Genomic DNA, 12,503 nt, shown 5'->3' with positions numbered 1-12,503 from the left:
AAACTATGTCTTCATCATCCTGTCTGGCTGCATACCTGTACCCCTGGATCTTGCTGTAATAATACAGTACCAAGGGCACTACCATTTCCCATGTACGTCCTTCCTTTGTTTGACTTTTCAAAATGCTGACCTGAATGAAACTCCTTCCTACTGTTCCTTGGCCTGATGACTCAGTTGATCACATTCCTGTTGTAATTTTAGCTGCCACTACTCATTGTCCATTATTCTACCATTTTTAATGTCCACCTCAAGCCTACTAACCATGCCGACTGCACTCTCATCCAGACAGTTGATATAAACAGTGGTGCTGGATTTAACATGTGAGTAATTAGATTGGAATTTTCAATTAAATTCATTTGAAATTGAGGAATGATTTTGTAACAAACTCCAACATTGATTCTGGCTTTACATTTCTTTAAAAGCTAAGGTACTCCAATCTGAACAAGATTTAACATTTACAAATCTTGTACAAGAAAAATATTGCAGAAATCACTCAAATTCTCAATAGTTCATTCACACTGAGGGCAACTCCAACAGTGAAAGGCCATGCATTAACTTCTGATTTTTGGTTTGAAAGGCACATGAATGTACTCCTGATTTATTACCAGATTTCCATCAAGTGGTGAGAATCGATTCTGACCACTGAATATTTGCTTCTGAATTGAATGATTTAGGCAGTCTCCACCTTGCACAGCTGTCAAACAAATCAAAAAGTTGTGAATGAAACCTATTTTTATCTCATACAATGGCCATTGGGGATCAAGGCTGAACTTGATATGTCTTATTTTTGTTGCCCCGTTATTCCTATGAAGTTTCTTCTGGCGGACTCAGTATAATCTGTATTGTAATAGAAATCATTGATCATTTACATGCATTAGTTTGTAATGTTTGACCAATGCTTGACTTCTGCATGATAAAATTTCATTTATGCAGCAGCAGTTCAAGCTTTGAACATGTTGATACTGATTTGTGTTGATTTTCATGACTCTTGGTTGTAAATTGAAGAGAAGTTTGCTTCATTCTGACTGATGATAGGTAATTGCTGACGTGTGATCTACCTGCTTAGAATATTGTATGTACTTTCCAGATATCATTACCAGGAAAATGCATGGAAGTTTAAAGTGGAAATATTGCTGAATCAAATAATTTAGCGTTGAATGTTATACTGGAGGTTTATATGTTTTTGAGTCAAAGGTTATGGGAAGAAGACAAGATAATGGGGTCGAAGGGAAGAATTGTTCAGCACAAACTACAAGGGCTGAAGGGGTCTGTTTCTGTGCTGTAGTGCTCTTGGGTTCTAAGAATATATTAGCCATGAGTCAAATAGTGGGGCAGAATCAATGGTTCAAATGGCCGAATTCTGCTCCCATCTTTTATGTCTTTAATTCCTTATTCTTGGAAGCACCCTTTTAAAGCTGTTCTTTTTACACCTAATTTGATCAGTAATGATTCCTGTCAATATTACATCTCCATCTCCATTCGCAACATTTGCTAAGTCCAGAAACTCAAACTTGAGAAGTTTTCATAATACATTTCTGTATTTTGATAATTTATCGTATTAACTCGTGTGATAGTTGAGTTTTGGGGACCAGTTTTTCAGGTCAAATTTGAAGGGGGGGGGGAGTTGACTTTTTCGTGAATACCACTTTTGACCATGGTAGGTACCTGCATCATTCAAAGGTCGGGGTGTCGGGTATTCAGATGGGTGGTCGGTCAGGTCGTCAGGAGTTCAGATGGGTGGGCATTTGGGGTGCCAGGCGCTCAGGTGGGCAGGCAGTTGGAGAGAGGATCTGCTGTTGGCGCGTTTGGAGCACGGATGGGTGGGTATTTGAGCTGTCAGGAGCTCAGATGGGCAGGCAGTCGGGGCGAGAATCTGCCATTAGGGCCTCGGGAGCTTGGATGGGCAGGCGGCCAAGGCAAGGGTCAGCAGTTGGAGCATTAGGAGCTTGGATGGGTGGGCGGTCGGGTCCATAAGGAAAATGTGCAATTTTTCAGCCAAAATGTTGGGGTCATGTGGGTGGGGGGGATGTGATGACTTTTACATGTGCAAATCAGACAACTCAATCTGCAGCTGAGCTTTAAACAAGATTGGGTTGGGAAGATTTAGAGTCAGAACAACATGAAGGTCAAAATGTAAAGTTACAACTTGGTTAATGATAGGTATGATGTGACACATTTTAACTGTAATTTTTCGTGAATGACAATGTATGACGTCAGAAGATGTGCAGATAAACTCCTGATAATGCAAGAAAAAACGGCATTTAATCCAGACTCCGAATTGTATATTGACCATTCAGTAATGACTCATGGCGGAGCAGCAAAGTCTGGTTAAAAATTTCTAAGTACTTTAGAAAGCCAGAAGTGAATGCATGGCTTCCAGAAGATATTTGGGGTAGGCTTTCCTCATTTAAATCCTTGTTCACAGTCATCTGATCAGTTTGCTTTGGCTTCTGGCCAAATTGGAAACCCAGAAGGACCACTGCTGAAGTGCCAATTCGATCAATGATAAAGTACTCAACTGGACCTCACTGATCCAAACTCTGGCAGTGAGGTTTGTATGTGGTCTTCTGCCCAGTGAATGAAGTGCACTGAACTTCATCCAACTTTGTATCCAACCTGTAGGAAAATCATGAGCATTTAACAGGAACTACAAAATGTGATTTTGAAGGGTATTTAATAAATATTTGAAATAATTGGTATAATTCCTTGTATTTCTGAATTAACAATGCTCTGTTTAATTATATTGGGTCAATAAAAGCCTGTCATGCCCACCTAAATAATATCTCCTTGTCACCCAATAGGTTTAGCATATCACCCTTTTTGGTTGCTTTGGTTGTGTTCATTATTGTGTCTGAAATGATGACTGGAGACGACAGGTGCAATGAACTTTATTAAGTATAAATCAAACACATTGACGTGGCAGGGAGAGAGAGCCTTCAGCTCAGCATCTGCTCTCTTAACAGTACTGTACTCCACTGCAATGACCTCACAGCACCTGCACATGTGCCGTGCACCCTTGTAGGTATAAAGGTTGCAGTAGGAGTAGGACAGCTAATAGCAGCATCTGTTTACATCCCTTTTCTTGAGCCAACCCTCCCTCACATCACATTAAGTACCTGCTGTCATGATAATGAATATGTATGAGATGTACCGGAAGTCACGTGGTAGGAGAGAGAGATAAGAGCACAAGCAGGAGAACAAAGGAAACTGGAAAATAAAGACACTGAGAAGTTTACCTGATAAAACTTGTGTTAGATGTTTTATTAACTTCACATTTCGGGCCACAAATGTGACATTGGCGACGAGGATGAAAGAAGCTTGAAGAAAATTAAAGACTAAAGAAGATTACAGAGGATTACAGAGAACTTCAAGGTGATAAGAATTTTCTCTTTGACTCATTACTTTTGGGGCTGGAATATTTCCTCATGGCTGGGGCAGACGGTGTCTTTCTAACACAGTGGAATTGCTCATTTTGACCCAACGGGTGATGCAAGCACTGTAAGTGTGAAGTGGAAGGCATGGCTGGAAGAATTTGAATCCTACGCCGACAGTCGTGGCCTATTTCTAGATACCGGTACAGTTGAACAAAAAGCGCAGAGGAGGGCGTTACTTGTTTTCACTGTGGGACCCGCAGTTTGGGAAACATTTAAGACACTTTTGAATACTGGATGAATACCGGAAAGCAGTAGATGCATTAAATGCACACTATGTAGTGACACCGAATGCTACATTTCAACGCCATTTGTTTCGGAGAACGAGACAAGAAGATGGCCAGACAATTGCTCAGTACGTGACGAGACTACGCCAGCTAGCTGTTGGATGCAATTACATGCCAGCTGATTTGGACAACCAATTACTGGATCAAGTCGTACAGCACTGTAGATCAGATAAACTCAGAAGACGTCTACTGGAAAGAGGGATTGAGTTGAACTCACTGATGCTTTAGCCATTGCTGCTGCATTAGAGGCTGTTGAAGGGCAATTTCATACCATGTCCCTGAAAGAACTCAAGCCAGCAAATTAAGAGGCTCTCACATCGCCATAACCAGCTAAGATATACATCGACACAGGACGTGGAGTGTTATCGATGTGGAAACCGAGGTCACTTTGGAAAAGACCCATATTGCCCGGCCAAAGGCAAAGTTTGCAGAAAGTGTGGAGGTAAGGACCACTTTGCAAAGAAGTGCAAAAGCAAGTCCAATGCAGACCAGAAGAGGAAGAGTACAACTTCCAAAGGCAAAGCCTGGGGGAAAGGAAAGAATCCTGGAAAGAAAGACACCATTCGCCAGATAGACGGTGACGATGATGATACCCAGGAGGGACAGAGTTGTTACCAATTTACGTTGAATGAAGTACATCATGAGAAGGTCCCAGTGATCATTGGTGGAGTGACAGTGCAGGTCATTGTAGACTCAGGCAGTGACAGTAATGTGATTGATCGACATTTATGGGAGAAGTTGAAAAGGAAAAAGATCATCTGTACCTCAAAGAAGTGTTCCAAGAAACTGTATCCATACACAGCAACCAAGCCATTGCAGACCATTGGATGTTTTACTGCAACTGTTGAAGCTGGAGATAAATACACCGAAGCAGAGTTTATGGTCATAGAAGAGAGGGGAGAACCATTGCTGAGTAGAAGCACAGCACAAGACCTGGCAATACTTCATATTGGAGCTTGTGTCAATTCAATTCAGTCATACGAGGATATGAAGCAAGAATTCCCCGCAGTCTTCCAAGGAGTAGGAAAGCTGAAAGGTCGACAATTGAAGCTAGCGGTAGATGAAACGGTCAAACCCAAGGCACAACCAATGCGCCGAACTCCGTTTGGACTTCGTGGGAAAGTCAAAGCCAAAATTAAAGAATTGATCGAACAAGACATTATTGAACCGGTGGAACATTCGACACAATGGGTCAGTCCTGTAGTGATTGTGCCCAAACCAAAGGGTGACATAAGACTATGTGTTGACATGAGAATGGCCAATGAACCTATAATTAGAGAACGACACCCTATACCAACAGTGGAGGAAATACTTCAAGAACTAACTACCAGCAAGGTATTCGCAAAAATTGATCTGAAATGGGGCTATCATCAATTAGAGCTGGATCCAGGTTCCCGAGATGTAACAACATTTGTGACTCACTGTGGATTGTATCGTTACAAGAGACTATCATTTGGAATTAATGCAACTTCGGAGATCTACCAATATGAAATCCATCGAGTGATTCAAGGCATTCCTGGAGTTGCCAACATTTCTGACGATATCATAGTCCATGCAACAATGAAGGAAGAGCATGACAGACGGTTGAGGCGTGTACTATCTAGACTACAGGAGGCAGGCTTTACCGTGAATGGAAACAAATGCCAGTTTGGTGTGTCAGAAATGGACTTCATGGGACACAGACTTACACGGGAAGGACTAAACCCTGCAGAGGCCAAGGTGAAAGCTATTGCAGAGGCACGTGCACCTCAGAACGCAACAGAGGTGAGGAGTTTCCTGGGATTGGTTAATTTTTGTGCAAAGTTCATTCCTAATTTCGCTACAGTGGCAGAACCACTAAGGAAACTAACCAGGAAAGGTGTACCATTTCATTTTGGATCTGAGCAGAAGAAAGCGTTCACAGCGCTGAAGCAAAGCCTGACAGATGCACAAACTCTTGGATATTATGATCCGGTGGCATCAACCAAAGTCATAGCAAATGCCAGCCCGGTTAGTTTAGGAGCCGTGTTGGTCCAGATGCATGATGGAGGACCAAGAATCATTGCCTATGCCAGCAGATCGTTATCAGATGTGGAAAGAAGATACTCTCAGACAGAGAAAGAAGCACTCGGACTTGTATGGGCCTGTGAGAGGTTCCATGCATATTTATACGGCATTGAATTTGAACTCATCACAGATCATAAGCCATTAGAGGTGATCTATGCACCTAGATCCAAACCATGTGCCAGAATAGAGAGATGGGTACTCAGACTACAACCCTACAAATATAAAGTAATCCACATTGCAGGGAAAGCAAACATTGCAGATCCGCTGTCCAGATTGGTGAAGGATGGTGGTCCACAATCCAAGTCAGAATTGGGAACAGAAACAGAGAGCTTTGTACGCTTCGTAGCTATTCAGACGACACCAAAAGCTGTGACTACGAAGGAAGTCGAGAGAGAATCCGAACGTGATCCAGAACTCATGGAAGTAAGAGAATGCATACAGAGTGGATAATGGGACAAGTGTACTCACAAGGCTTACATTCCCATTAGAGACGAACTTTTTTGCATTGGACAGTGTGTATTAAGAGGTTGCAGATTGATGATACCGCAAAGATTGAGACCGAAGATCGTATCCTTAGCGCATGAAGGACACCTAGGTATTGTTGGTACCAAGCAAAACCTCAGGACCAAGGTATGGTGGCCAGGTTGTGATAAAGACGCAGAGAAATTTGTTAAAACTTGTCACGGATGTCAAATCACAAGTAGGAGTAATCCGCCAGAACTGATCCGGAGTACGCAACTCCCGACAGGACCATGGACCGACGTAGCTGTTGATTTTCTTGGTCCTTTACCAATTATGGTAGTGATAGATTACTACAGCAGATACTATGAGTACGTGGTGTTGAAGTCCACAACCACTGAAAAAACAATACAAGCATTAGCAGAGATATTCGCAAGATATGGATTACCTGTTACATTATACTCTGACAATGGTCCACAATTCATTTCAGAGACATTTGCGGAATACATGAGGACCACAGGTATCCACCATCATAAAGTAACTCCGAAATGGCCGCAAGCCAACGGAGAAGTAGAGAGACAAAATCAGTCCATTGAAAAACGATTGAGGATTGCACACAAAATTGGCGAGAAGCATTGCGATCTTATGTGGCTGTCTATTGAGCAACGCCTCATGCAACCACTGGGAAAAGTCCTGCAGAAGCATTTTTTGGGAGAAAAATCCGCACAAAAATGCCAGAAATAAAGGAAATCCGAGATGACCAGGAGATGAGGGACCATGATGCTGAAAAGAAAGGTGCAGCAAAGCTGTACACAGATTCGAAACGTGGAGCCAAGTACTCAGACATCATGCCAGGAGATAATGTTCTAGTGAGGCATGAAACTGGTGGTAAGCTAGACACACCTTATTACCATCAACCCTATACTCTCGTATCCAGAAGTGGCAGTATGGTGACAGTCAAGTCTCCGACTGAAGTCCTGTATAAGAAAAATGTATCAGATGTAAAAAGGTACCAGTCCAGAGATACATCGAGCGAAGAGGTTGAAAGGCCAATACGAGATGCTGAAACTGAGAGACCTGATGATGTTCCAGAGGCAGTTACCAGCAATCCTGATGAAGTGACTAGAGCGCCAGAAGCACCCGAAGCCGTGGTGAGCAGTATTTTCGACGCTGAGAGTGAACAACCGAGAAGCGACGACAATATCGCAGGCAGGCCGAAACGAAACCGGAAAGTGCCCAAACGATACGAAGACTTTGTGCCATAGTTTTAATAAGAACTTTGGGACAGTATTTAATCTTATATCATAAAGTGCATGTATGAGTGTTGTAGGAAGTAAATTTTATGTAGTTGAGTTATAGTATTACCATTAGTTACGATGTTTGTAGGTTTCCGAGGGATATTGGTAAGTGAAGGTAAAGTTTATTTCTGATTAAAGGAAGGATGTCATGATAATGAATATGTATGAGATGTACCGGAAGTCACGTGGTAGGAGAGAGAGATAAGAGCACAAGCAGGAGAACAAAGGAAACTGGAAAATAAAGATACTGAGAAGTTTACCTGATAAAACTTGTGTTAGATGTTTTATTAACTTCACATTTCGGGCCACAAATGTGACCCCTGCATTTACTAGTCCAATAACAAATATACAAAATATAAACATCAACCCAGTTCAGCCCTGGTACTTGGGTTTGACTTGCAAACACACCCAGCGCACGTTTTTTAGAACCCATCTTTGGAGATGGAAGCTTGAGGCAACTAGTCCTGAGAGTCTCTCTTAGTCACGTTTGTGTGGTCACTGTCTGTGTCGCTCATGTCTTCGTCTGAGGTTGTGGCTGGGTTCTTAATGTTTGTGGTCTCATCAAGGAATATTGGTCTGTCTGGGTTTTGTGATTGAGGGGAGGATGTCCTTCTGTTCCTCCTGTTGGACCCCCCACCCCCGAACGAATGAGGTATGACCTTGGCTTTTGTCAGGTTTGTTCCTCTGGCATTTGAAGTCTGACGACCTGTCCTTCAGTAAGGGGCATGAGTGGCCTACTGGTTTGTCATAACATTTGTGCCAGTCGCTTGTTTAGCAGTTGGGCATTGACATCCTGTGGGTCTTTGACATGAGGCTCTTGGAGCCTCCTTGCTACCAGAAGGGTTGTCCCAGTTTGCTGGGACATCAATCGTTGTGCTGGTGAGCCTAGGGTATTGTCCCGAGGGCCATTCCTCAGATTGAGCAGGTTGAGGAATATGTCTGTCTTCTCTCTGTGGCAATGTTCCATGAGCTGTATGGCGCTCCTTACTGATCTTTCAGTGAGCCCATTGGATTGGGCGTACTCTGAGCTGCTGGTAATGTGGGTAAAATCCCATGAAGAGGTAAAATCATGAAATTTTTGGCTGGTGAACTGACTGCCATTGTCAGAGAGGAGTGTATGCGGGGCTTCGTGCACCGAGAAGTGGCGTTTGAGCTTCTTGATGACTGCCTCTGAGGTGGTGACTCGTAGTAGGTCTATCTTGAACCAGCCTGAGTACGAGTCAATCAGCATCAGGTAGCGTTGTCTGTGCCATTCAAAGATGTCAGTTGATGCTGTCGACCAGGGTAGGGTGGGCACCAGGTGCAGCTGTAGTGGCTCTCTTTGTTGGTGTGGTGGGTACTGTTGTAGACCACACAGGACTGCACCTCTTCATCTATCTGGTCGGACATGCCTAGCCAGAAAACAATGTCTCTTGCCCTATGTTTTGTTGCTTCCATGGGCAGGATTTCTATGTACATGTTCTGCAGTGTAGTGGGGGATAACTGCTCTTTGGCCTTCCATAATTATCCTCGCTTCAATGATTAGTTCATCCTGATAAGGAAAAAATGGTTGTATTGTTGGTTCCAGGCTGCACTGCTTGGTCAGCCAGCTGCCTTTAATGAAGTTACCCAAGCAGCTCAAGGTTTTGTCCTCTGCAGTATACTTTCTCAGTTCATCAAGTAGGGCTGAGGAGATGTAGCTCACTGTCATGACATCAAGGGTATCTTCTTCCTCGGCTTTCCACATTGTGCACTTCCTGGGGGCTCGTGAAAGGGCATCAGCTGGGTACATTACTTTGCCACATTTGTGAATTAGGGTGACGTGGTATTTTGCCAACGCTGTATGGATGGGTTTGTTGATGATAGTCATGAGGGGTGAATGGTTGGTTTCGATGTTAATCCGTCTGCAATCATTGAATTTGGAGCAGGCGAACACCACAGCCAGAAGCTCCTCCTCGACTTGGGCGTAAGTGATCTGAATGTGTAAGCCATCAGTTTGCCGTCCTGCAAACATGCCATGCCTTGACCATACTGTGGAGCATCACAGGTCAGCAAAACAGATCTGTGCACGTCAAATTAGGAGAGGACTAGTGGGCAGGACGTGGGTTGCTTGAAGGCCTCAAATGTGTTCTGCTGGTGCCAGATTCACTCAATGTCCTTGTGAGTCAGCTGTCGGAGTGGAACTGTTAGTTTACTGGCGTTGTGTATAAATTTACCCAGGTAGTTTACCATGCCCAGGAATCACTGTAGAGATGCCACGTCCTTGGTACTGGCATTTCACTGATGGCCCTTGTTTTTGAAAGGTCCTCCTTCAGCCCCTTGCCAGTAAACACGTGTCCCATGTAGCTGAGGCGGAACCAGCACTTGATGGAGTTAAGCTGCAGGTTTACTTCCCATGTGCAGTCTCAGGTTTTCGTTGTGCTCTTCTCGTGATGTTCCACCCACCACTATATTGTTGATGATAATGGGGCAAGGATATTGGCAAATATCTATTCCATAGACCTTTGGAAAAATTCACTTGTCGAGTTGATGCCGAATAGCATTCTCCAGAACCTGTGCCTGCTGAGCGCCTTGCTGAAGGTGGTCAGCAGTGATGAGTGCCGGTTGAGTGAGATTTGCCAGAATGAAGTCTTTGCATCTACAACCGAGAACATGGTTGCACCGGCCATCTGTGTGGCCACTTCCTTTACTGTCCAATGGGGTGATGTGGTCTCCTTAGGTCTGTGTTGAGGTCCCGCAAATCGATACAAATGCAGATTTCTTGACTGTCCTTCTTCTTGGCAGCCAGCATGGATGATACCCACTCTGTTGGTTTCAAGACTGGGGTTATGATGCCCAAATCTTGCATTCTGTCCAGTTCATCCTTGATTTTCTTTCATGGCCACAGGGATGTGGTGTGCTGGACGAACCATGGGTCTCGCCTCTGGGTCGAGCCATATGGGGTGCATCACTGTTGGCTTCCCTCATTTGTTCGTTAAAAGTTCTTCATACTCCAAGAGGATTGTTCGAGAAATTGTGTTCAGACAGCCTTAACTGGTGGATGTTGGTGCCAGAGGAAATGAGTCCCATGTATGTGGTTAGACCAAGCAGGGGCTTGATATCTTCATGGACTATGAAAAAAGACAGCTTATGGAACCTTCCTTCTATCCAGCACTGCAGCTGTACTCTGCCATTGGTCTGGATTTTTCTGCTTCCATGAGCCACCAGGCTTATAGATGTGATGCATGGTTAGACCTGCTCTGTGTTTCTCAGCCAGTGGAAAATCTTCAATGGCATGACGTTGCATTTCATCTCCACTACCTTGTTATTGACCTCCATGACACAAACTCCTTGTTATTGCCTCTGATTTGGGTCGCCGCTGGGTCATCTGTCACTCCTGTAGAAATTCCATCGACTTTGTATTCATCATCTGGGTCACTCCATCTCTGCTGCGGTTCCAGGTGTTTGATGGCTCTCCTGGGTCCAGTCTGCGTAGAGGTCTGCTGTCTGGACCTGCAGCATCTGCTGTAATGGTTCTGTCTTCCACAGCTTTGGCAGTGCTGGCCATATGCCGGGCACATCTCTCACCTTGGAATGTTGTCCCCTCCACATTTGCCGCACCCCATCCTGGGTGTAGAGCGGCCTGCATAGGGAGGAGGGTATCTACTCCGGTCCTCCAGCCATTGTTTGCTCGCCGGTCGCATCTGTACTGTATTGATACTCACAGTCGGCTGTTGGGAAGCAGCCTCTTTTTTACTCTTCCCCTCAGTAGATTCATAGGCTAGACAAATGGTGATGGCATTTTCCAAAGTTAGCTCGCTGTATCACAGAAGTGTTTTTCTCATATTATCGTCACAAATTCCACAGACTATCCGGTCTTTGATTAACTCATGACAAAGCATATCAAAGTAGCAGATTTTGGCTTTAATTTTCAAATCGCTCATGTAGGAGTGCATGGACTCACCAAGTTTTTGATCCCTCCTATTAAATTTGTGCCTTTCCATTGCGACATTTCTCTGGGTGTTGTACATTTCTCTAAACTTGTGTTTTAGGCTCTCTGGTTTCTCCCTGGCTTTGGCTGGACTGGTCACAAGATTCCCCTTGCATCTCACCCGCATAAACGAGCAATCTCTCTCTCTCGTCATACTCATGTTCGAACTCGCATCATTTCTTTGACACGTTCCCTTCGGACACCATGGGGACAGGCTTTCTGAACATGTCGGCCATTTTTAGGTTTCACAAATGTGGTTTTAATTACTCACTGTGGTAGTTCTTCAGTTGTGAAGCTTCACTTCTGACACCATGCTCATTATTGTGTCTGAAATAATGACTGGAGCTAGCAGGTGCAGTGGACCAAACAATAAACTTAACTAAGTATAAATCAAACAGATTAACATGATGGGGAGAGAGATCCTGCAGCTTGGCGTCTGCTCTCTTCACAGTATTCCACTCTAATGACCTCACTGTACCTGCACATGCTCAGTGCACCCTTCTCGGCACAGAGACTGCAGCACAAATGTAGTGGAAGTAAGACAGCTGATAGCAACAAGTCGTAAGAACATGCTTATATCATTTTGTGTCTTGGCTGACTGATTTGATCTACTTTTAACTCCTGTTGTCATGGGATGTCATGGGATCTGCTCCCAAGATGGAGGCGCCTTTGTTTGGCTGCAGCCATGAGGGGTTGCAGACTCTGGTCAATCAGGAAGTAGCGCAGGGCACTAGAAAACAGAATGACCAATGGCCACCCTCCCTTTCCCCACCCCTGTTTAAGACAGAGAATCAAAGGAGATGACCCAAGGCAGTGGACCAGAGAGGAACATGGCAAGAAAATTGTGGGAAAGTAGAAGGATGTGGACAATTTTGTTGATGGTGACCAAGGCGGTGGACCAGAGAGGGCCTTGAGGTTGTTAGTTATTCAAGGTAAGGAATCCATGAAGGCTACAGGCTGATGGTATCTACGGTTAAGAGACTCTCACCAGTCTGTGAACTGCTGGAGACTGTCTTAACACAGGCTGAACCAG

General features: G+C 44.2%; 1 protein-coding gene across 5 annotated transcripts in view; it reads left to right on the top strand.

The window, feature by feature from the left end:
- LOC138739144 (protein diaphanous homolog 3-like) overlaps positions 1-12,503 on the top strand; it is a 481,652-nt gene that overhangs the window by 220,362 nt on the left and 248,787 nt on the right. The window lies entirely within an intron of this gene.

The sequence above is a fragment of the Narcine bancroftii genome, chromosome 7 (assembly GCF_036971445.1).
Source record: "Narcine bancroftii isolate sNarBan1 chromosome 7, sNarBan1.hap1, whole genome shotgun sequence".
NCBI classification, from domain to species: domain Eukaryota; kingdom Metazoa; phylum Chordata; class Chondrichthyes; order Torpediniformes; family Narcinidae; genus Narcine; species Narcine bancroftii.
The sequence above is the reverse complement of the archived record's forward strand: the minus strand, read 5'-3'. Positions and strand labels throughout refer to the sequence as shown.